Genomic DNA, 25,294 nt, shown 5'->3' with positions numbered 1-25,294 from the left:
AACTATGAGTACTATGATAATGACATATTTTTTTAACAATTACGACCTGACATTTTTTTTTTTTTTTTTAAACAGTTATGGCCTGGATGCGAGTCCTTTAAGCCATACGACCTGACATCCCAGAGGCGTATTTTCTTATATAACTTATATTGACACGTATGACAAGTATAGTTTGTAAAAGGACTGTCTCATTTCAATCATACACAAAGAGAATCATACTATCTTTATCTTACACTATAGTTCATTTTTTTAGCATTAGAAATAAGGCAAACAATCTTCATGTGTCTTTTTATTGAAAAACACGTTTTAAAAATAAGTCACGGCAAATATGTAACAAATTATGAATCTAATACGATCATTTATATTCTTCTGCTTTCATAAGTAATAGTTACTGATTTTTAAATTAAAAGACATGTCATCGCATACCTTCTTAGTACTAAGTAGTACCCAAAAGAAAAGGATGAGTATAGTTTTCCTGGTTCTTACTGACTGACAAATTGGGTTGACCAACTATATTTTACGCGGGAACGTATAAAAATGTATAGTCTGTCAAGCCATTTCCGTCAGTAGAAAAAGCAGAAAATTATAAAAATGTAGGCGCAAATTTATTTATTTATTTAAACTTTATTGCACGATAAAAATTGTACAAATGGCGGACTTAATGCCTTAAGGCATTCTCTACCAGTCAACCAATGGGTCAAATAGAAAACTTATACTTAGTGCAGGATTGTAGACAAAGAGAAGAAATATGAAACACAAATCAAGTATTCTAACCAATATTCTAATTATACACTTAAGTACACATATAACAATAACAGCAATATAAAATTACATATATACAAACATGCATAAATACATATATAAATAAATATATTATATACTTGGTCAACCAGATCTTGCCAGTAGAAAAAGGCGGCAAATTTGAAAAATGTAGGCGCGAAGGGATATCGTCCCATAGAAAATTTGAATTTCGCGCCTTTTTTTACTGACAAGATTTGGTTGACCAGCTATATTACATATATTATGTACCCAAATATACAAGTAACATGCGGATCATTTATTTTTAAGCGAGTTAGTGTAAACTTAAACTAAGTAAACTTATCATCCCATATTTTTTTTTTTCAAATGACGTATTAGGCCGGATTTACACTTGTAAGTTTTACTTACGTAAGTAGGGACACAGCTATACCACAGAATGAGAGATGAATATCGTTATCTCATTCTAACAAATAGCTTTGTCCCTACTTACGTAAGTAAAACTTACAGGTGTAAAGGCGGCCTTAGAATCAAATTAGAAGTAAAATCGTCATAAGTTTGAGTAATATTCTTCTTTTAGCGCACCGCACGAAAATGGCTACACAGCAGAATTGCGAGTATCTTTCTCTGTCACTCCAATTACGCCTAACTTGGAGTAAAAGAGAAAGATTCCCGCAATTGGCGATAAAGGTATTTTATATTCTACCCGTGGGTAGGTCATCAGCAGAAACTAACAAAAATACGCCTTTGGATTGGATATTATGGCCATAACTGTTTAAAAATGGATATTATGTTGTTTGCGTCGGGTACTACCTAGATGGCGCGAAGTGCAAACATTACGACAACATTAGAACTTAGAACCAGGGAACGTGCATAAACTATAGGGGGCAGCACAGCCCCAATTTATGTTTCCGATTCAGGCCACAAGATGGCAGACCCTCCAACCTATAGGCAAAGCATAGTACCTACTTAACTAGGCTGGGTACGTTCGGCGGCAAGCAAAATCAAGACATAACAGTATGTCCGACCAAGTTGGAATAAATGTTTAGTTTAGAAACCCGACTGCGCGATGTAAAGAATAGAGAGAGGGTAAGTACCTAATGCCCCCCTGTTTAAATTTAGCGTGGCATAGTTAGGCAAGATTTTATTTGTACGTGCTTACCTACGAGTATCTTATTCTGATCTTAATGCATACTTATGATACGATACGAACTCATCAAGTTGTTTATTCTACTTGACACACTTCTTGTGCCTTCTTTAAATTCATCATGTGTCCTGTATTTGCGTTGCAATGCATCATTTATAATATAAGTTTTATGGGATACAGTATTGTTATGTAAGTATGTTTTATTCTCCTTAAGTAACCATTTGAATGTGTGTATGTAGTGTCTAAGTCAGTCGACTATAGTCATAAAGCACCTATTTCGAAAGCAATGTTACCTACCAACTGATAGCCCTTAGGATAAATGGAAGGATAGTTGACTATGTGACCGTCTGTAACGTATTTTTTACAATATTGGTGCAGTCAGCAAAATTACCTAGCGTACTACATCTGCAATCCCTGCATACAAAATGGCAAGACACCGAAAAGGCGCAGCAAAAAAGCTTTGGTAAGTGTAGCTACAGATACCTATAGTACCTATTCTAACATCTAACGAACAATAACCCGTTGTAAAATATTGGATATTGTATACGTATCTACTATACGTTAACTCCAAGGAAACAACGACATTCCAGCGAGTTAAATTGAACAATGAAGATAACGGCCCGTTAAATATTATCTAACGCGTAAATCCATAGCGTAGGTATTAAATATGGAACAACCAATTTATTTATCTAGAACCCTAAATGGCGTAACAATCCCGTATTCTGACTGTACCTAGTTACAGTCTAACAGTAACAAACAAATGGCTTTAATGGTTCATTGGAGAACGGAGACTTATTAATTTACTAGGTAGTATGCCCTATAGGTATATGTTTGATTGAATCAGCACTCAAAAATGCTAGTTGAAGTCTCTCCTATCTGGAGCAACCCAACCCTCCTGAAAAAGTACACCACTTTGATACATGATACCTGATACACATACGATACATGATACACGTAGGTACATGATACCTATACCACTAATACTTTCTCCATTAATAGGTTCCTATCCAGTTATATAGGTGCACTTTGGTTCAGGAAGGTTGGTGATAGTTTCTCTAGACTCTAGTCGTATTTAATCAAAAGGAGGAGTAGTTGAATTAGTGCAATTGATGACAATCTCTAATCTACTCTGTACTTGGTACTATACGTACTACATATGTGTAGGTTGAAGGCCTATACAAAATGTGTGTTATGGAGCTATCTGGCAATCGGAAGTGATTATCCAGCGGCATGTTTCGGCCGGGCCGCATCCCCCGATGTAATTGCCTGAATTGATTCGGCCCGCAGGGGGCGGCGACAGCCTGACGTGCATCGGCTGCCTCCTCTAACATCGAGATACAACTAAATAAAGAAAGACTCATCTATAAAACTGATCTTATACTGTTCCCAAGAAGGTTCAAATTAAAAAGTCAACAAGCAGCAAGAGGAGACCAAGTTGATTGCGGCGACTATACACGACGTTGACTCATCTGTTTTTATTCAGCTAAATTCCGCTTTCACAAATTGGACGAAAATCGCCGTAGTCAAATTACTGCCTACTGAGAATTGGAGTCATTATCGATAATAAACATTGAAACTAAATATTGTAGTGGTTCCTGTAAATAAGTATTTCGATTTCAACCTTACCTAAAAAAATACTTCTTCGATTGCTCAGCATCCCGAATGCGACTTTGCCTCTGATAGATTTGAGTTGGCGCCAGCACACCTTGTCTTGTGATTCTTGTGCGATGATCTCCCAGTGTTTGTTTTTTAATACCTACCTATATTATTGGAAATAAAGCAAACGGTAATGAATGCTTATCACCTAATACATAAACCAACTATAAGTTCAGTAAGAAGTATATTACGTGATGATTACATCACACAGACCATAGTTTTTCTCGGATTACTTTCCTCGTATCCGGAAACTAAGGATTAGACAGAATAGTTTATCTTGAGTCATCCTGTATCAGCACAGCACACATTGTTAACTGAACATATCTAATTAGGTACGTCCACGATCGCGGAGATAAGCTCCGTATTGTCGGGCTGGGGATGTTGATAATGGGGGCGAGATTGAATTGGATGAGCAAACAGGGAAGCGACGGGTCGGCGCCGGGAAGTGCCTGGCTTATATTCCCCTGGACAGGCGACACCAATACTCAGGCAAGCCAGTGTAACTACAAACTCGAGCTTCGTAACAGCTATTCATAATTTAAGGTCTTACTTATACTGGTCCCTCAGGGAGCAGTCGGTACGAGATACGAATAGGTACCTAACAGAGCCTGTGGGTACATTAGGACTTACATTAGGATTTTCAGAACAGGGATCTATTCACAGGCTATATTGATTTTGGAAGTTATTAGAAGTTGTGTTAACACTTAACATCTAGTTAAAACAAAAGACAGAAATGCAGTAACGAATATGCACGCTGAGAACTCCATTTATTTATTGCCAGCGCGGTGACGGTGCAGGCTTCAGATTGTTTACATTATGTATAGTACCTAGAAGTGGGAATAGGATGCATTGTTTAATCTATATATATAAATGCAAGTGTCCAGACTGACTGACTGATTCATCAACGCAGAGCCGAAACTACAAAAGCTAGAAAGTTGAAATTTGCACACTAGGTTTCATTTATAAAGTGTACAAGAGATAAGAAGCGAATTTGAAAAATTCAACCCCTAAGGGGGTTAAAAAGGGGATGAAAGGTTGTATGGGGAACACGTTTTATTTTAAGCTAGGAATTTGAAACTTCGTAAACAGGTATATTATTAAAAAATAAGAAAAGTAATTTCCGCGTTTTTGAAAATTCATCCCCCAAGGTGGTGAAAAAGGGGTTGAAAGTTTGTAAGCAGATCGAAAAAAAATTTGAGTGCGGGACTTTAAACTTTGTGTATGGGCATATTATTAAAATACAAGAAAAGTAATTTCAGCGTTCTTAAAAATTCATCCCCTAACAGGGTTAAAAAGGGGTTGAAAGATTGAATCCATTACAAATGCTTTGAAACTTCTTAGAAAGGCATAATAGACGATTACAAAAAAAAGTAATTGCGACGTTTTTGGCAATTCAACCCCTAAGGGGGTTAAAAAGGGGATGAAGTTTGTCTTGGGGTTCAAATTTTATTGTAAGCTAGGAACTTGAAACTTCGTAAAAAGGTATTATAATAAAAGAAAAGAAAACTAATTTCAGCGTTTTTGAAAATTCATCCCCCAAGGTGGTGAAAAAGGGGTTGAAAGTTTGTATTCACATCAAATATTTTTTTGAGTGCGGGGCTTGAATCTTTGTATAAGGGCATATTATAAGAATAAAAGACAAGTAATTTCAGCGTTTTTGAAAATTCATCCCCCAAGGTGGAGAAAAAGGGGTTGAAAGTTTGTATGCACATCAAATATTTTTTCGAGTGCGGGACTTGAATCTATGTATAAGGGCATATTATAAGAATACAAGAAAAGTAATTTCAGCGTTTTTGAAAATTGATCCCCCAAGGTGGTGAAAAGGGGGTTGAAAGTTTGTATGCACATCATATATTTTTTTGAGTGCGGGACTTGAATCTTTGTATAAGGGCATATTATATGAATACAAGACAAGTAATTTCAGCGTTTTTGAAAATTCATCCCCCAAGGTGGGAAATAGGGGTTGAAAATTTGTATGGAAATCAAACATTCTTTTGAGTGCGGGACTTGAATCTTTGCATAAAGGCATATTATTAGAATACACGAAAAGTGATTTCAGCGTTTTTGAAAATTCATCCCCCAAGGTGGTGAAAAAGGGGTTGAACGTTTGTATCCACATCAAATATTTTTTTGAGTGCGGGATTTGATTCTTTGTATAAGGCCATATTATAATAATAAACAAGAAAAGTGATTTCAGCGTTTTTAAAAATTCATCACTTAAAAAGATTAAATAGGGGTTGAAAGTTTGTATTGAGATCAAACATTTTTTTGTGTGCGGGACTTGAATCTTTGTATAAAGGCATATTATTAGAATACAAGAAAAGTAATTTCGGCATTTTTGAAAATTCATCCCTCAAGATGGTAAAAAAGGGGTTGAAAATTTGTATGGAGGTCAAACATTTATTTGAGTGCGGGACTTGAATCGTTGTATAAAGGCATATTATTAGAATACATGAAAAGTAATTTCAGCTTCTTTAAAAATTCATCCCCTAAAAGGTTTAAGAAGGGGTTGAAAGTTGATAGAGAGTTCAAATTGTATTTAAAGCTAGGACCTTCAAACTTCGTAAATAGGTAGTTAGGTAGTAGGTTTTACTAAATAGTGGACTTGAAAATATGCTGGGGGTTGAGAGGGATTATATCGAGAACAATTTTATTCAGTTAGGGGCTTGAAACTTCGTAACCAGGTTGTGTATAATAATTAACAAATGATTAACAGCCCCTACTGCTATATTTTGCTGCATAATGTTCTAAGCTAATGTAGAATAAATATATAACCACCAATATACAAATCCACGCGTACGAAGTCGCGGGCAACAGCTAGTTAATAAATATCTGGGAGACCGAGCTTTGCTCGGAAAACATATAAAAACTCCAAAATGCGTTTTCCCAGAGATAAAACCTAGCTAGATCGATTTTTCGCCTCCGAAAACCCCCATACAGCAAATTTCATCGAAATCGTTAGAGCCGTTCCCGAGATCCCCGAAATATATATACATATAAATAAGTAAAGTACCTAAAGTAAAAATTTATTTGTGGAACACAGGTGATACAGTTATATATAAGGTCTTATATAAAACATAATAAATTAATAGAGCTATGTGTTTTGCCTATTGGCATACAAATATTAAAACTTAAAAATAAATATACAAGAATTGCTCGTTTAAGATAATAATAATTTTGGTAACGAGTATAAAAGAACCGGTATGTTACAAGAAAGCTAACACCAGTAACGCCAAAATACTACTTAAATATCGTGTGACGTATTAATTTTGGAAGCGGTGGACACTGGTAACAGCTGAATTCATGTAAAGCAACTATTCCCAAAGTTGTAACTCAACTCAACTCTCAAGTTGCTGGAATTCAGCACAGTCAGCGTCTAGTATGAACATGCCTTTCATGGAGAATGTTGGAGTTTGCCCGACAAATGTGCAAGCTTCGGGAAAGTTAAGTAAGACGCTGTGACTCGAACTTGTGGGTTGTGGGGGACATAACGGAAATCCGAATGGAGACTTACTTAATTGCCCGAGAGAACATTAGTGACCAAATCACCATTTTTACACTATGGCTAGAGTATACGCTTCGTACACTTGTATTGATTCATGAATCCTAATTAGGTACTCGTACTTGTCAGAAAATACCTAGAAGTTTTAGAAGATATACATATAGACAGAGATAGTGATTTTAGCCATACATTTACTATGGACAGGCTGAACCTGTATGACTGTGAGCGTCACACAATAATTTTCAAATGAAACTGAACTTTTTGTTTCACCCAGCAGCAAAGTTTGTTCACCTTTTGTGCCTTGAAATCGCCGCAACGCTCAAGATTCAATTTTTAAACCATGAGCGTAGAGAGAATTTTGGCATCTTTCGCTAACTCGGGTATCAGTATTAAATAACTATTTTAAGTCACTACCCTCCTACCCCCTACCTCATCAAGGCCCTCCCCTACATTACATGCGACGTAAAAATATTCAAATTGGCTACTTTCCTACTAGTCAAATCAGCTTCTTTTTAGAACTGTCAAAACTGTCAAAACGATTTTCTAATATGGAATTTATATGAAAACGTGTGTAGTGACGTCACGGTCAAATAGAAATAGTATTTAAAAATAACTGCTATCTATATTTTTCTAATAATTATCTGGTGCTTTATTTCGTGCACGGTGTGAAATAATTTATTTTAAGTAGAGGAAAGTACCCAATTCTACAGCTTACGTCCTTCAGGCAATAAAATTAAACTTTACACCAACATGCGATACCGGTAGTCAAGTCACGAAACACTTTCCAGCGAAGTGTGAATACGCAGTCACTATAGCAAATAGAGTGTACGTACTTCTACGTTATTAATATGCAAGTGATGTCGCGAACCAAATATAGCAGTCCAAAAATAACGTTCAATATTGACATCCGCAACAGGTGTCGCTTTCCTAATCTGGGTGAATTTCGTATAGGTAGGCACCAGTGGCGGCGCGTCAAACATATCCATAGGCAAGCCGGGGCTAATTTGGCTTACATATTTCCTTTACAACTCTGCTCAAACGTCCAAAAACAGGCAAGCCGGTGGGAATCGGCTTTTATGGACGCGCCGCCACTAGGGTTGCCAGATCGAAAGGCGCTATTATCGGGAAAAAATATCAATTTTTCGGGATTTTGGGCCTTAAGTCGGGTAAATAAACCATTCAAATTAAATTAATTGTATTAAAAACAACGATATTTTACATTATTGGCACTACGTCAGCTGCTCTGCCCAATCTCGCCACGCGCGCCCCGCGCGCGCGCTGACGGGCTCGACGCGGGTCGCTGGTTCGCTCGACGACAGTTCAGAACTTGAAATTATTGTTTTATAACGTGATGCTGTTTTTCGGGACAATTTTCACTTTGTCGGGAATCGGGAACACATCCTAAAAATCGGGAGAATCCCGCCGAATCCCGACCATCTGGCAACCCTAGCCGCCACCTACATAAAGACGTAGCGGTTTAGGTAAAACGGGTTAGTTGAAGCTTTGTGAGTTTCGAGAATACATTATACTTACATTAGAAAACAATCAAGTAAGTAATATCGGGTAGCTATAGGCACTAGCTAGAGCTCGTCCACAAGGGTCACTTAATGGTATATTTCGAAATTCAAAACTATACTCGACTGGAACAAAAACACAACGTAGACGTAGAATAAAATTTACTCATCAATATATAGTACAAGTAGCCAAAATACTCTCTACGTAGTCTAAATACAGGGACACTGATAGCATTGCCCTTGAGTTGGGTAACTAGTTCACGTTAAAATTGGCACTGATGGGCCTCAATATACTGTGTGTCCACCAGGGCTCCAGGCACAGGCAGCACCTGCGACTCATCTCCGCCACGCTACATGATTTAACATGATACCTACCTACAGTTCTCTCTTGGTGAGCCCAAACTTTGGCATGTTGGCCATTTATTCGTCGGCATTAGAGATCACCTATAATAAGTGTCACCCAAACTGCACATAAAAATAAAAGATGTCGCTAAAATCAAAAGCCACGATATATAAAAAGTAATTGCTGTAGGTAAATTTATGTATATCGACGAAATTCCTTTTACATAAATATCAGATTAATGCGTAGCTAATAAAAGGCTTGGGCGCGAGAGGCGGCGCCTTTGACCGAGCAACTCATTTACATATGTTTCAAAATCTGGCCGCGCAGCGCAGGCCAATGATTCCCATGTGTTGCGCGAACGCAGGCGGGCTCAGTTCTTGCGCATACACAAGTGTAACATGGTCTCGATATCTGTTGCCACTATTCGTAATCGAAGAACGCGCATCATTTTGGATACCCTCAGCTTAAAACTTGCTACTCGTATTGTTCGGTAAGCGGTTTGAATGACAAGCCAGGCCTCACCGTCAAGCTAGTGCTGTCTGCATCACCTGTCGACATTCAAATTATTTTTAAATACATGCATTGATGCTGTGATTGCTTTTTAGGAACCGGTTTTGATGTTTTATTTTTATGCGTTTGGCGTTAAGCAGATGATTTTTTAAACGATGCAACTTCCTATTTTACAATTTTGGTTTTGGAGGTAGCTTAGGTAACTAAAACTTATTTAGCCTTTTACTGCTCCGTTTAATTATCACACGATAATTAGTTATAAAATGGTTAATTAACCATGACCCATACCGATAAATTATGGGTCCAGCTGCCAGAAAAATAGTACTCTCAATTACCTATTTCGTTTCTACAACAGTCTTTAGTAAGTAAGTAATTCCACTAAGTAGGGTAAAAATCAAATACGGCACAAGATACAAATAAACGTTACGACATTATTAGAGCCGAAAACTTTTGTTTATTTTTGAAGTTACGTGTACTAAACAAGATAAGAGAGATCTTAGCAAAGGATGTTAGTTAGTCCAAAATGGCTTGCAAAAAAGAATCGATGAGTTGTTTACGGCACTCGGTGACGTCACTAAAATGCAGCGCGGCGCCCGGTAGCCGGCTCTCGGGCTTTCTTCATAAATCAAAAAGTTGTTTTTGTGTGTTATCTGCTGATAATCGGGTGCTGCTACCGAAATACCGGCCCGCTCGCCCCGCTCCTCCACCACCCGGATGGACATTAACTTTTTGTCGATTTTTTATGGGAATTAAAACTTAACAAACTGATTATCATTAACGTGCCCGCTATCTGCCGCTGCCTGAGCCTCAGTAAATGGAAGCCATTAGGGATTTTTGTAGAATAGATAAAATAAAATAGCTACATGTTATAAACGGTCATAGACAAATTTATACCTATAGGGAAACATGACTCCAGCCGATTGGAATGTGCAGCGTCAATTTACTAAAAGCGACGGCATGCTTAAATTTAGGAGTTAAGATTTTTTTCCCTTTATCTGCGTCTTCTTAAATGCATAAAACCTGTTTCAATATCAAGCTAGACACATTTTTATATATCATGGATCAGAATTTGACGCTGGTTTTTGAACTATCCTCTTCATTGCTTGAATATGGGAACAGTTTAGTTCCTAAATTTGCATATTAAATGGCCGACAAGAATGCATTTAGAGACTGATTAATTCAGTCGTGGTTTAGGTGTACATCAATTCAAGTGATGTCGTGAGCGTGTCGTGCTCGAGCATTCGGCGCGCGTCGAGCGTTGAGCCGGTCCGGCGGCGCGGTGCGGGCGCGACGTGTCAGCACATCTACTCCGGCTAATTGCACCCCCGCGGCGTGATGGATGCTCCACCCCCCCGCCCGCGTCACCCACCCCGCGGCACACCCCACAGGGGTCGTTCCCAGAAATTCCATTATCAGCCGCCCGCGGCCGATGCCCGTTTCATTTGACAACCGCCGACTATTACAATCGCGCTACATTGCTGGCTGCACTCAATACGATTTTTCCGAATCCAAGAACAAACGGATTGTTAATGGTTTTAGGAGATTATGCTAAAGTAAAAAGGTTTCAAAGCATAGCAATGAACATTGAAAACTATCTGGCTTTTAAAGCAGAAAGCATGAACAGGAACACAACCTAACCGCAGTAAATATGCGGCCAGTCGAGCGTAAAGGCCAAGTCTCGGTGGCCAAGTAGCGTTTGAGTTTGACAGAAAGGGTTATTGCCTTTTATAAAACAAAATCTAACTTCGTCTTGGAGGATATAATCAAACGGAGACGCCATGTCTGTAATTTTCTGTACAAAACAGTCTGCCGATTTTTGCGGGGGAGGGGAACGTCAAATGTATGCGTAACGTAAAAATAGCCATGTCAGATAAACGTCAGTCCATACTAGGGCTCGCGGTCGTGTCCGGGTTTCGTGTACACGTGTTCGGTACCCGTTTCCGTACTACACGTACACGGTTTTCTGACCCGTTCTACACGTGTACACGGGTACACGTGTAATTAAGATCCGTGTATCCGTGTACCCGTGTACCCGTGTACACGGCGAAACGGATCTTAAATACACGCGGGTCTAACCCGTTCTTGACGTGTAGCGGAGATTAAAGTTATGTATAGCTTTAAATAAAACACAGATTCAGGGTCAGGAGCCCCGATTGTTTACCAGTTTTATCGGATTTTCAAATTCGGACTTGCAAGTTATATTTGACCCACTTCCGATGAAACTGAAAATTTCCATACGTGTGTAAGTCGGGTGACAATGCAATATTAATGGAGCTGAACTGATGATGGAGACAGGAGAAGGCCATATGAACTCTGTGATATAACAACCGAATTGTTTGGGGTTTTTAGAATATACTCGTGGAAAGAAAAGTACAGTCAGCGATAAAATCTTGTACCAAAAATGAAAGTTTTGCCAAAAACTTATTTATTCTTTATTTGAATAGTCCAGGACTTGCTTATTTTAATCGCTTAATATCGCTTTCAAATAATTGCTAAAAACGACACCGTTATTGGTAGAGTGAACAGAAATGAAAATATTTATTTTTGCGTAGTACCTAGTTAAAAATATCAAATTGTATTATAAAAAGAAACATAAATGCTATTATTGTTCGACACAGGCTGTGAAATGCTTTACAACGGTTGTCATTTTTAACACGCTTTTATTATGTCGACCTGTATGTAACTAAATTGTAATGGAATCTTGCAAGTTAAATTTGATCCACTTCCCGGTTTCCGATTGAGCTGAAATTTTGCATACATATGTAAGTCGGGTGACAATGCAATATTATGGTACCATCGAGCTGATCTGATGATGGAGACAGGAGGTGGCCATAGGAACTCTGTGATGAAACAACGCAACCTAATTGTGTTAGGGGTTTTTAGAATTGTCTCGATGAGTATTAGTTGTCTGTCGTAAGAAAAGTACAGTCAGCGATAAAAGCGTGTAACAAAAATGAAATTTTGCCAAAAACTTATTTTAAATTAAACAGTAATTTTCAAAGATATAAAAAATTGTTTTTCTACAAATTGTCACAAATGGTAAAATGCTTGTTTCCATATAGAAAATACCCATTAATCACAAAATTATTTGTAATATGTAGTGACTGTTTATGGTGCATAATATTTTGTGAATTGATTACTTTAAACTTAAAATATCTACAAGTAAAATGTGAAGATTTCATTAGTTGATTTATTGATTGATTGATAAAAACTTCATTATATATCATATACCACACAATAATAAGAACGGTAGTTTTAAATCCCATCCTCATTCCCATTCTGACCCTTTACAAATATACTACAGAACTGTTTATTTAAATATACTAAACATTCGAATAAATTATAACTGTTATACCCAAATGTAAACTTTCGTACAATTTCCATACATTGACGACATCACTCAAAATTCTTCTTCGAGTCAGATGGCCGCTGGCCTTGCATCGAAGCAGATAACTTATAAATGTAAAAAAATCGCATTCATTTTAACGCAGTTTTTGGTTTCACTATACGAAGTAGGAAGAAATGTACTTACTTAGGGGTCGTCATGGTGGGTGATTTTTGATGTATTGATAACAAATGTCTTCCTATGGCTCCTGTTGAACCACCATGGCACGAAAACTCGTTATTTGCCCGGTCATTGCACAAAGAGCAATAGGCTTTGTCACCGGATCTGGCAAAGTTCCACACCCAACTTCTTCTCATTTAATTAACAGTAAACAACAAAACAAAAACTATTAATAAAACAACAAACCGGTACGATTAACGTAGATAGACTTTAGTATCCAACTGACCAATAGGTGAACTGGAGTCTAACTAAAGTTCTGAGATACTTTTTAAATCTTAGGCATAGATATTATTCATTGTTTGCTGTCTCTGTCACTATTAAAATGCTTTTAATAGCCGCGCGGCAACAAAACAATAGAATAATCCTACCTGAAAGATTAGTTGTTGTATTTTTTTGCAGATGTGTCTAGCTTATCACAAAGAGATAAGACCAAAAGCACCAACGCACGTTGTAAAAACAACACGTTCTATTGAATGAAACTTCTGCACTTTGTTTATTATCTATGTCATGTATTTTGTTTTTCACACGATATGGCAATTTAAAATACTTAATCTCATTTTGTTAGTACCCCGTTCGTGGTAGTTTCAGTAAGCATAACTATCTACTTTTGTCTTAGTTAGATAATCATTTAGGTCGTTAAATATTCAATTATAAATATAGATTTCATTGCTATACGTATAAAATGCATGTATGTACCTACCTAGACTTAACAAATATGGAGTGCCCTAACAGGGTGTCATATATGTACCTACCATCCTCAAATTATAACAGCTGATGTATAATGAGCATGACTATAGATGACAATACAATAAAGAATAGGTTTACTTTCATTATCAAAAAACTACATCAACGAAGAAAATTATATAAATGAACTCAACGGTACCTAAGTTATTGTTAATTTTAATTTAATTGGAGTAAAACAAAACATATGAATTATTGAAACAAAGTCTACTTTATTATTGATATCACCAATCAATACCACGTTAAACTGCAAAGTAATCGAACTTTCCTAATCTCTCTTATATTCCACCGTATCTCTTCATAGCACGAATCTCTGCTACACGAAAATGAACGGTTGAACCCGCGGGTAAATAAGATCCGTTCTTTCGTGTACCCGTGTACGCGTGTACACGGGTACACGGGTACCCGTGTAAACGTTTCTGGATCCGGGCGGGTTCGTGAAGTTCGGGTTCTTAGTACCGCCGGGCTTAAGAACACGGGTACCCGTGTCAGCGTGTAACACGTGTATCGGGAGCTCTAGTCCATACATTGTGTATGACCGTTGGCCGCCTATTTTCGACAGAGGGGAAAGCCTGTTAATGGCTACTCCGTTTAGTTGTATCCTCCAAGAACTTCGTAGTCATTTCGTAGTGAATTTTTCTAAAACATAAATTAAAAACAAAGGAGATCATGGAAACAAGCCATTAATATCAAAATTCTAGAAGCTACGAAGTCAGACGGTTATGCAGTGGCGCCATCCTAAACCTACTTTTTTATAGACATGTAAGGTTTATGGTTCCAACAATGAAACGTCCAAACATTCTAAAACTACCATTATTATTTTATGGGACTATTTTAACGACGAAGCCAAATCCATAACAGCAGACCAGCCGCCGTAAAAGATGGTCCCTAGATAATTCCTGTATTTATTTTATTGGATGAGAAGTATCATTTTTACTACACGTTAGAACCACGTTAGAACTTACCTGGATTCATTTATAAGATGTCTTAAATCATAGATTCATCATGTTTGTAAAGATCTTTCGCTATAAATTACAGCATAGAACATTGGTAATAATACGTAGGTGCTTAAATTAAAACACATTATGTTGAAAAATAATGTCTCCGTATGAATTTATTTCCAAGTTTATAATGAAAAGAAAGCAAGGAGTGTACAATCCAAATAATAGGTAGGTACAATGGTAGATCGAACTACGTGATATTAAATTTGGCACAGGGATGAAAGGTGTAGTGTAGATACACAATAAAGGGGTTTAGGGTTGTAGGGGTGTCAGTTGGGTATTGATTACGAGTTACGAGTATTTCATCAACAATCCGCCCTCTTCCGGTTGATCGAATGGAACGGAAGCGAAAAAAGGTCAATATTTAGACAGAAATGATTATAGACCCGCGACCGGACGCGAATCGCTCACCGGCGCTAATAAATGTAAAGAACAGGATGCGATTTTCGACGGAATCATGTTAACTCGAGGCTCGTCTGTTCTCAGCGTTCTCAGACAAACGGGGCAAAAAGTGTATGTTTTATTTAAGGCTGGAACGCATTGAACTGATATCGAGCCCTGCGGCCCTGAATAGGCCAGGAGCTTGAATCAGGGCCGGGCGCACTTCCGCAACTCAATCTGATCCTGTGCTATTCAATCGAGCGCTGCACGCTGTTTACACTCTCATAAAAAACTGTCTTGGAATATTTTGAAGAACATTTATTTTGTTCGTTATTCTTATTGATTGGCGTATCAAGAAATCTTAATAGTCGTTAAAGTCTTTAATTTCATCAAGCTAATTTTGAGGTAGGTACGTTAATATTAGCAAATGTAGCTGACGCAAAGATGTACCTACCTATACTTTATTATAAATTATAAATACATATTATGTTACACTTTCTATTCTAGATTCAAAACAGAGATAAGTATCTAATGAACGCGGCAGGCGCCATCCGGATCGGCGCCAGTTCAGTCAGAGGGCCTACGGCGAACACCGAAGTTCGCAAATTGCGGGCATCTTTCTCTGTCACTAATTACGCCATAATTTGAATAAAAGAGAAAGATGCCCGCAATCATGGACCTAGAATATTACGGACAGAGTTTCGCTTACAACACAACTGTGATTCCAACATCCACCAGTTTCATAGTATTTACGCGTGACACACACACATTGACAGCCCACATCCACCAGTCTGCCGTCAGACGTGTCGAAACGTCATTGAAGTAAACATGTCGAAGAAAAATATAAAATATGCCGGCATGCGTAGTTAAATCCTGCTAGAATTGTACCGATCGAAAGAAAAAAAGTCACGGAATAACTTTTCATACTTAAGTTTATCAATTAGTACGTAAAATCACGATAATTTGTTGTTTATAAATTACCAAACTGCAAAACAGGAGGGTGACCAGTAACATGAATAGGGTAATTTCCCCAAAGTAGGGTAATTGATACCCTTCTTATTAAATCATTATGTATTAAGAGATCATTTAGGTAAATCGTTAAATTATTAATTGTGCATTTCAAACTAGGTCGGTATGGTAATTTCCCGATACTAAGGAGCGATACTTAACGTTTGTTTGTTATGTATTATAATTTTTTTGTTGAATACCAGATATGTTTCAAGTTAAATGTATAAATTAAAAAAACATGACGTACTGATTTCATTACGATGCTAAATATCATTAGGTATCGAAAATAATGTTTGCACAAAGTAATTGTGCAATATTGCGCATTTTCAAGACCTATAAAATCAGATACGTACACACCTTTTTTATTGTCTAACGTAAAACTATCCTATTTTTTTTATTTGAAAACAAGGACGATATTAAAAATAATTGTTTCACCATTAGGGGAGAATTTGTGTTACATGGTAACACTCATCTAAACGCACACATTCAAACCGTCCGCCATTGCAGTGTCACAGTTTGTCTTAGGTGACAGTCCGTCCGTAATATTATAGGTCCATGCCCGCAATTTGCTAACTTCGGTTCGGTGTTCGCGGTAGACCTCCAGCTGTCAGACTGTGGCAAAAGTACGTGCCACACACAGTATTAAGTAGGTAACCTTACCATATTGATATTTTTGCTTTGCAAATTTTGCAATAGTAGATTGAAGGGACTCTTTTCTGCCGAGGAAGTTCAATAATTTCTTTAAAAAAGGACATGCCTTTTATCATTTAAGTTTTCGTAAAAAATAAATAATTTAAGTATAATGTATTTGTGACCAATAACTTATAGCCATACCTTTAAGGGTGAAAAAGGGATGAGATGGTGGTGGAAGTTTGTATTGGGAATAAATAAAAAGCAGATTAGATTTAAAGAGAGAAGGGACGGGAAGGGAAGGGAAGTGGAAGTGGATGTTGAACTTCAATGTCTCCAAGTTCTTCAACTTCTCTAACTTCGTAAACATAAGTACCCAACTGTTTCAATTTCTCCAACTTCTTTAACTTCTTCAACTTCTCCAACTTCTTTACCTTCCTAAACTTTTTCAACTTCAATTTCTTCAACTTCTTCGATTTCAACTTCTTTAACTTCTCCAACTTACAACTTCTTTAACTTCCCCACTTCTTTATTTACCTAAACTTCTTCAACTCCAACTTCTTCATCTTATTCAACTTCAATCAACTTCTCCAACTTTTACGTCAATTTATCCAACTTCTTCAACTTCACCTTCTTTAATTTTCTCAACTTCGTCAACTTCTCCAAATCCAAGAAGTGAAGATACAAAATTAATAAATAAAAGAAAATAAGCCAAAAATGGATTATAAGACCTTTCTTTACTAATAATGAATGTTCGCATTTTTGACTAATTCAGAAACCCTGTAAGAAATAGAAAGCAGATTTGTTTAAAAATTAAGGTAGTAATACTTAACCAAATTAGTAATTCCACGCAGACTAAGTCGCGGGCAAAAGCTAGTAGTACTTACATATTATTTATAATTGTAGGAAAGTAACTCACCGTTGAACCCGAACCTTCAAGACCCGAAGAACGACATTAAGATTCAATCGCGGAAATCATCTTTGAGGGGGTGGAATTTACTATGGAAGTACTGATTCTAGGTACACGAAATCGCAGGCAAGAACTAGTTAGCCTAGGTGTACCTAATAGTAAAATATGTATGCCCCCTAACATAACTCAAAAAATATAGGTGTTTTGTTTTTATTCAGCGATCATCCTATTTCTATTATTTTCTAAGTTCACTCATCTCCTCATCTGTGTTACCTAATATCATATCAAAGTTCTATTGCTAAGCATGGTTCACGATCACGGTATTAAAATAAAACTATGCTGAGAAGCACTGATATTCTTATTGGAGAAACAATCTTCTTCTGTAGTGTAGGTAGGTACAGTAAGTATACACTATGTAAGTGCATACAAGACCGTTAGACAACTACTCAATTTCTTTCGCCTTATCGCAATAGGTAAATATAATGAAGAGCTTCTCAAAGCTACTACATAATTTCACCTTTAGTTTACTAAATAGATCGTACTCAACGACGAATTAATTACCAACGTGTCCGTGAACGCTACGAACGTGCTTTTGTTTACATTATGGGATCCATAAGTGCTTCTAAGTTTACTGTACTTTAACAATAATTCTTTTTCTGTTTATCTTACGGCTATCTAATTTATCTTATATACACAAGATAATAATAATAAATAGAGAGAAAAGCGGGCCCGCTTTCGTGTTAAGAAAGGAAACAAAATAAATAATAACCTTTATCTTTCTTTAGCTATCGTGTGTGTCATATTAGAGGATGTTTTAATTATATTCACAAAAGAATGGCTAACATCAAATACCACGAAATTCACTACTTACGCTGCGCTGAAATGTGTCTTAATTTTTGAGAAAGCACTTAGGTATGATAATACTATTACTTATTCTGAGACTTAGGCAAGGGTTGCGTTGCGTGTTGTGTTCCAGATGTTTGGGATTTTAATGTTAATATTTTATTTATATACTACATATATAGTAGTTAACGTAAGAAAATGCAAATACATTTTTTATTTATTTCTTACGCCAAATATGTAGTTCTAAAGTTTTTGAACATTTGTGTTGTAGATATAGTTAAGACTTTGTTGTTGTTGTCTTCCGTTGAAGTGAGAAACTAACTGATAGAGGATAGTATAAAAAGAGCTCAAAAGTGCTGAAAAGTGAAAATAATCATGCGGTCATCGTAATTTGAAACGAGTTAGTAACTTTAAACGACAGTCATCGTTTTCTACAAATCACGGCAAAGTAAGTAAGTAAGTACTTGTACAAAACGTGTTTCCGTTGAAAATTCCAAGTCGGCAAATTACACACGTGAACTTTCATACAATAATTACAGTCGCACCCGCCGTTATAAATGTTTAGAAATTTCCTAGAAAGTGGCCTCATCGGCAGTCGTAAGTCGCGCCGCCTCTCCCGCGGCGCTCCGAGTGGTACCTACATTCAAACCTGTAATTTGAATATGGAAGGCGGCCCCGCTGACTGCGGCCGTACGACCGGCTCGTTAAATAAACCACGTGGACTAGCCCTAAGAGGAAATCGTTCCAAATTGGATCCGACTTCGGAACGTCACTTATCTCACTCGCATGTCGTAGCTTTTACTACCTATTTTTCATTCCATATTCGACAATCTTTAATTCTGCCTCGCAATGCCTTTAACCAAAAAAATATGTACCTACACACAAGGACGCTAACGAGACAATGCATTAGCATCTGGTTAGAAGAGCTTAAATTAAAACAATTACCACCTACTTGATCAATCTGTACCACCAAATGATCCTTCGAACCGGATCTCTACGCTACGAGTATGTGCGATAGATTTCAGAATTTTCAGATCTATGATCTTGAAATTATCCAGTAAAAGTAAAACAAAAGTTGATTTTACAAATAATTTCTCAGGGTAAACAAAGGTCCATCCATTGGCTGCTGTCTGTCACCCACAGCACTTAAACTGAAAGTGGCACTGAAGATGACACGTTCGTAGAATGTCGGAAATAGCGGTTCCGAGTAACTCTTACATCGGAACTCTTGTCGCCGTCCCGAGTTTATTTATATCGTAATCTGATGGCGAATGCCGTGAGCTCCGAACAGTACGAACGTAAGTATCTTGTATAATATTACTGGTGTTTGCTTAGAATAGCCGGCAGTCAGTATTATTTTACAGCCGTCTAACTTATTAGTTTACAACCGCTTGAATTGCTACAACACCAGGATTCGAATGAAATATGTGTACATATATTTCATATGTACATAGATATGTAGGTATCATTGTACCAATTCCCTTCCAAAGACAGTGAATTTCATTGGAAATAGGAACTCCTATTCAACGGATCTAGTCAGTTACAGACTTTTATTTATTTACACCTGTCCCGGTGTCTTTGTTTCTGTTTGTAAGTAGGTAATGTATGTACACTAATGTACCTATAATCAAATCTTGCCAGATAAATTTGACCTGCAATGATATAGGTATTTGCATTTACAAGCAGATTTGATTATATAGGCACTGTAGGCCGCAGGTGGCAGGTGGCCATAGGAATTCTGTAAGTACTAAATCAAACAACCTCATCGAGATTGGTCTCGTTAAAATCGTCTTGGTTAGTGACTAGTAAGAGATGAAAAAATCATTTTACAAAGATTTAAGGTCTTGTGCATCTCAATTTCATCATGACTATGACCGCGATGCGTAACGTATTTCATAGTTCATTTAGGTATCCAGGCTATGCTAGTGAGCACTATTGCTATTGTTACTCGGCGAGCTTTACGCGCTTTAGATCTACGAATACGATCTACTACTTCGGAAATTTGTCTCTCCAGCTCCACTAGCACCGCAATTTTTGAACAGGGGGCGAAGCCAAATGACAATCCTAATAGAAAACGTCAATCGAAACACAAATCGTATTTGGAAATGATACGACCCCAGGTCCTGACCTCCGTGTCTCCTGAGACAAATGTGTGAGAGTGTTGCGATAATAATCAACTAGCGACCCGCCCCGGCTTCGCACGGGTTAACAAATTACATACTTACTTACATAAACCTTACTCTTGAATAATTTTAGTATATGACATTTATTCAAAGTTTATAATTTATAGTAGTGTGTCTACTTGAAATAAAAACAAATTAAAATATTTTCTGAAAATAATTTAATTTGTTCTAATACAAAGTGTTGCATTTGTCATTAAGTCGTCATCAAGCATCGGCTTTAATTTTAGTCGGAGCCTGCCTAACCCTAATCAAACGAGCAGATGTGGGCCACCGAGAGAGAACAACAGGCGCCGACCGCAGCGCGTGTCGCGCCGGTGCGCTCATCAAACGCCTTTATTACGCACATGTCTCATTTGTTTATTTATACTTTATACCACACAACAGTGCAATGAAAGATTTAAAGTAGCGACGCACGCGGCTCTCGATCCTCCCGCCTGCCCCTTGCGGCCCTCGCCTTCCTCACAACAATATCTACGCCTCGATTCGTTTGGCCGCCTCGCCCTGCGCGAAATACAGCCGTACGCTCAAAGAAAACAACCGTCTTTGAACCGGTTATTGTTTAAAAACGAAACGACCAAGTTTTAATGGCCATAAATTGCTCCAACGAAATATCGTTTTGCGCCTTGTTATTCTACGAAACGTTTGCCTTCCGCATTATCTGTGTTGCTCAAGCGAACAGCAAACAAACCCATTGGTAGGTAAGTAATTACCTTCTTCAAAAGTAGGTATTTGTGTACAATAAGTAGGACACAAAAACTTGTAAGTTTTAAAGACTCGATTTATTTTATTTGTTAACCAGAATTAATATAATTATGTAATGTTAATACGTTCCTAATGTACCTACTTCAATAAGCGAGTTATGAATGTAATAAATTAGCAATTTTTATGGCTGCTTTGTTGTGGCGCTACTCGAATTTGGAAATGTACTCCAGGAGCCCGTAAAAATAGTTTAAAGTTATTGTACATGGAAACAATAGAAAAATATATTAACACAACACCGGCTTTTATTTTTTATGTAGGTACTTTGAAGGAAATAACTTCATCATAAATAAAATAAATAATAAATATTATAGGACAATTATACCTACACAGATCGACCTAATCCCATGTAATGGCTCCTCTACACGATGGGCCAGCGCCGCGCGCCGGCCACTCCAAGGGACGCATTTATGCGTTAGAGGGAGCAAGTGATATTGCTATCTCATTCTACCGCATGGCTGCGTCCCTTGGAGTGGCCGGCGCTGGCCCATCGTGTAGAGGAGCCATAAGCTAAGCTAAAAGTCTAGTACTCGAATTGTAGGTGAGCGTTTTCCAAAAAAAGTGTACATTTCATTCATGTCTTCAAAATATTGACTTCTTGGGCTCATTTTACTCAGAATCATTTGTAATTTTGTACATTCACGCCTCATACATAAAAAAATGTATCCAAAAAATTCCTTTCCAGATCGTCACATTCTTGTATGATTTTTTTTAATTTGTATGAACGTGACGCACTGGAAATTTTTTTTTTCATACAAAATTTTGGGACGCATTGTTTCATGTATGAGGCGTGAATGTACAAATGATTCTGAGTAAAATGAGCCCAAGAAGTCAATATTTTGAAGACATGAATGAAATGTACACTTTTTTTGGAAAACGCTCAGGTACTGGGGGCTATTCATAAATTACGTCATTTCAAATTGGGGGAGTGTCTGGACATCAGATGATGGTAGTATGACGTAAAAGGAAACGGACTCCTTTGAAGCATGACTTTAGGATGATTTTAGGGGGGAGGGGAGGAGTCCAAAATCGTCAAAAATAGATGACGTAATTTATGAACAGCCCCTAGGTACAGTGAAAGATTTTAATTTCGGACGCATTTTGTACCTTGTCACAGCGACAATAGTATGAGGTCTCTAAGCGACTTTCGTAATTGATTGTCACTGTGACAAGGTACGAAATGGGTTATAAATTAAAATTTTCGACCGTACTAGACGACGATATATAAATAAATATTATATACTTAAAAACATCCATAACTCAGGAACAAATTGTGATAAACACACAAATAAATGCCCTTACCCAATGATCCCTTTCCAGAATTCGAACCCGGGACCTCCTACTTCGTAGGCAGGCGTGAGTCTAGCAAGTTGGCAACTAACGACTATAATAGGCGACTAGGCTAGGAGGTCGTTTAAAAATATACAGGGTGGTCCAAACATCGACGTCTAAATTTTTTTTTTAATTCCTCACATTGTGGGCTATCAGAATATAGTCAATATACCCCATGTATGTTAGCCGATTTTTCGTAGTTTTCGAGTTATGAATTTTTGAACTTTTAAATTTGTTAAGAAATTCCGGGATGAACCAATTAATTTATTTAAAAAAAAACTATTTAAGTTTTTTCAATACTTCCTTTTGTAACATAATCCTTTCCAAACGGCTCAGTTTCTAAAAAAAAAACAGCATCCTCACTTGACTGCGAGTTTGAAAAAAAAGACAAAAGTCAAAGTTTTCCGTTCTAATGGTATTTCAACTTACTAATGGTATTTCAAAAACCACTTGGAGTCGATTCCAATAGGTACACCGTAACGTTACCTTAATCTTTATTAACTAAGAACTAACAAAATAAAAGTAACACTAGGTAACATCCTAAATACAACTTTAAATACCTACTATATGCAAAAAAAAAATATTTTAAATATATGTCATTGTTTAGTGTGCGGACTAGGTCATAGATATAGGCGTAGAAAACTTTTTTAGTCCAATAAAAATAAAGTTGCCTGAAATCGCCAATAGCATAAGCATTAGCTGCAGCGCAGTTTGTTTGGTGGGTCGGCCCACGGCTTCGCAACGGGTTGAATTAATTAACAGTGCACCGCTTGGCGGCCGACGCGGGCGCTACTCGCTGTCTTTATAACATAATTTGCACTTCGTGCGGTGAGATCAAAGCTCCTGCCGTCAATGTCGGCGCCTTTGATCACGGCGCGCCTTTGACTCGCGCCGCCACCGCCGGACACGCTTCGAAATACTCAATTTGTCGTTAGTTTTTTCATGACATGAGGTAGACTAGACACGGACTTTATGCGTGACTTAAACGTAGGGGGAACTTGGCCGTAATTTATATCAAACACGGCATAGATTATTTATTAGTTTCGTCCAGCAATTTACTTTCACTCCTAGACCGTTCATATAACGATTGAAGATTCGTTTACCGGAGTGTTTAAATAAAAATCGTCTTCCGTTACCAGATTGACTACACGTAAGTACTTAAATAGAGTTAGACTAAGATAAGTCTGCAAAGATTTTGATAGCAAACGCAGTGCAGTGTTATTTTAAACGTCAAACTTCTATAAAATTATGACGTACCTATCTATAAATAACACTTGCACTGCGTATGCTGTCAACGTCTTTGCAGACTTTTCTTGGTCTGACTCTAGTATTGGATAGAATTTCTGACTTACAACCAAGTATGACATAAAATGTACTAGGGTAATTCGCCAGTAACCGGCCACTGTTGGCACTGTTAGTAATTGGCCACCAAATGAATTCTATTCACCTATAAATAGAATTCCACTGACCAACCCTAGAATTCAATAACTGGCCAGCCTTCAATAACTAGCCGCTTTATACTAAAATGAATTCTATTTATAGGTGAATAGAATTCGTTTTTAGTTTAGGCCGGCCTGTTACTAAAAGTGGCCAGTTACTGGCGAATTACCCTACATGTATAATATGTATAAGTAATGCAAATTGTACTAAGAAACAAATGATGCATACCTACATTAATGATGCTCTTGTCAAGAATTTCCAAAAACAAAAGACAAATATGCAACTAACTTTTCGCACCTAACACTACACTTCCTGAACTGCAGAGGTATGCGGCGTACTGGCAACTTGTACAGCGCGGTGCCGACAAAGAGGTAAAATATAGACGTAATTAATTTGATGGCGCGCTTGGCGCTCGCAGCACGCCACGACCACGCCACCCTGCCGCGGAATCGGCTACGATACCATCGCTTTTCGCCTCTCACCTTCGCAGGGCTGGTAACTACTTTTTCTGTGATTATTTCTATAAAATCATTTTTTTTGGCGTCACACTACTTACTACACTGATGATGATGATGATGATCACCATCATCATCATCATTTCTGTGATTATTTCTATAAAATCATTTTTTTTGGCGTCACACTACTTACTACACTATAGCCCTAGTGAATCCTAGGGCCCATGAATTTGAATAGGTTTGCAAAAAAAGTTAAGTACTTACAAGCTTGAAGGTTTGAGGACTAAAAACTAAAATACAACGAGGTAGGTACGTAATTACTAATTAGTGTTTACTGCCTGCCTTAATACACGCCAATTTAAACTTAGTAGTTTGCAGTTGTTAAGTAGTTTAGATGAGATACGTCAATGCATGGGGGTTAAATCGGTAGTTCTTAAAGTCCTCTATAATTGGACTTCGTTTCACCCGTATTGAACGAGACACCGGTACGTATACGATACGTCTTGGTAAAAGATAGGTGTTGCAATAAAGAATGTGCCGGTGTTAACGAATAAGGTATTTTCTAATAATGACTAGTACATACGAATAAACACAAATGGTGTGTAATAGAATAGTAGT

The 25,294-nt window shown here is 37.4% G+C and overlaps 1 protein-coding gene across 1 annotated transcript in view; it reads right to left on the bottom strand.

The window, feature by feature from the left end:
- Positions 1-9,446: 9,446 nt before the first annotated feature.
- The window catches only part of LOC134663161 (metallophosphoesterase 1 homolog), a 40,916-nt gene continuing 25,068 nt past the window's right edge, over positions 9,447-25,294 (bottom strand). Inside the window, exon 8 of the mRNA XM_063519511.1 lies at positions 9,447-9,466. The gene's annotated coding sequence lies outside the window, so the exon portion shown is untranslated. The remainder of the gene's footprint in view (positions 9,467-25,294) is intronic.

Source organism: Cydia amplana, chromosome 4, assembly GCF_948474715.1.
Source record: "Cydia amplana chromosome 4, ilCydAmpl1.1, whole genome shotgun sequence".
NCBI lineage: Eukaryota > Metazoa > Arthropoda > Insecta > Lepidoptera > Tortricidae > Cydia > Cydia amplana.
This window is presented reverse-complemented; position numbering and strand designations above follow the sequence as displayed.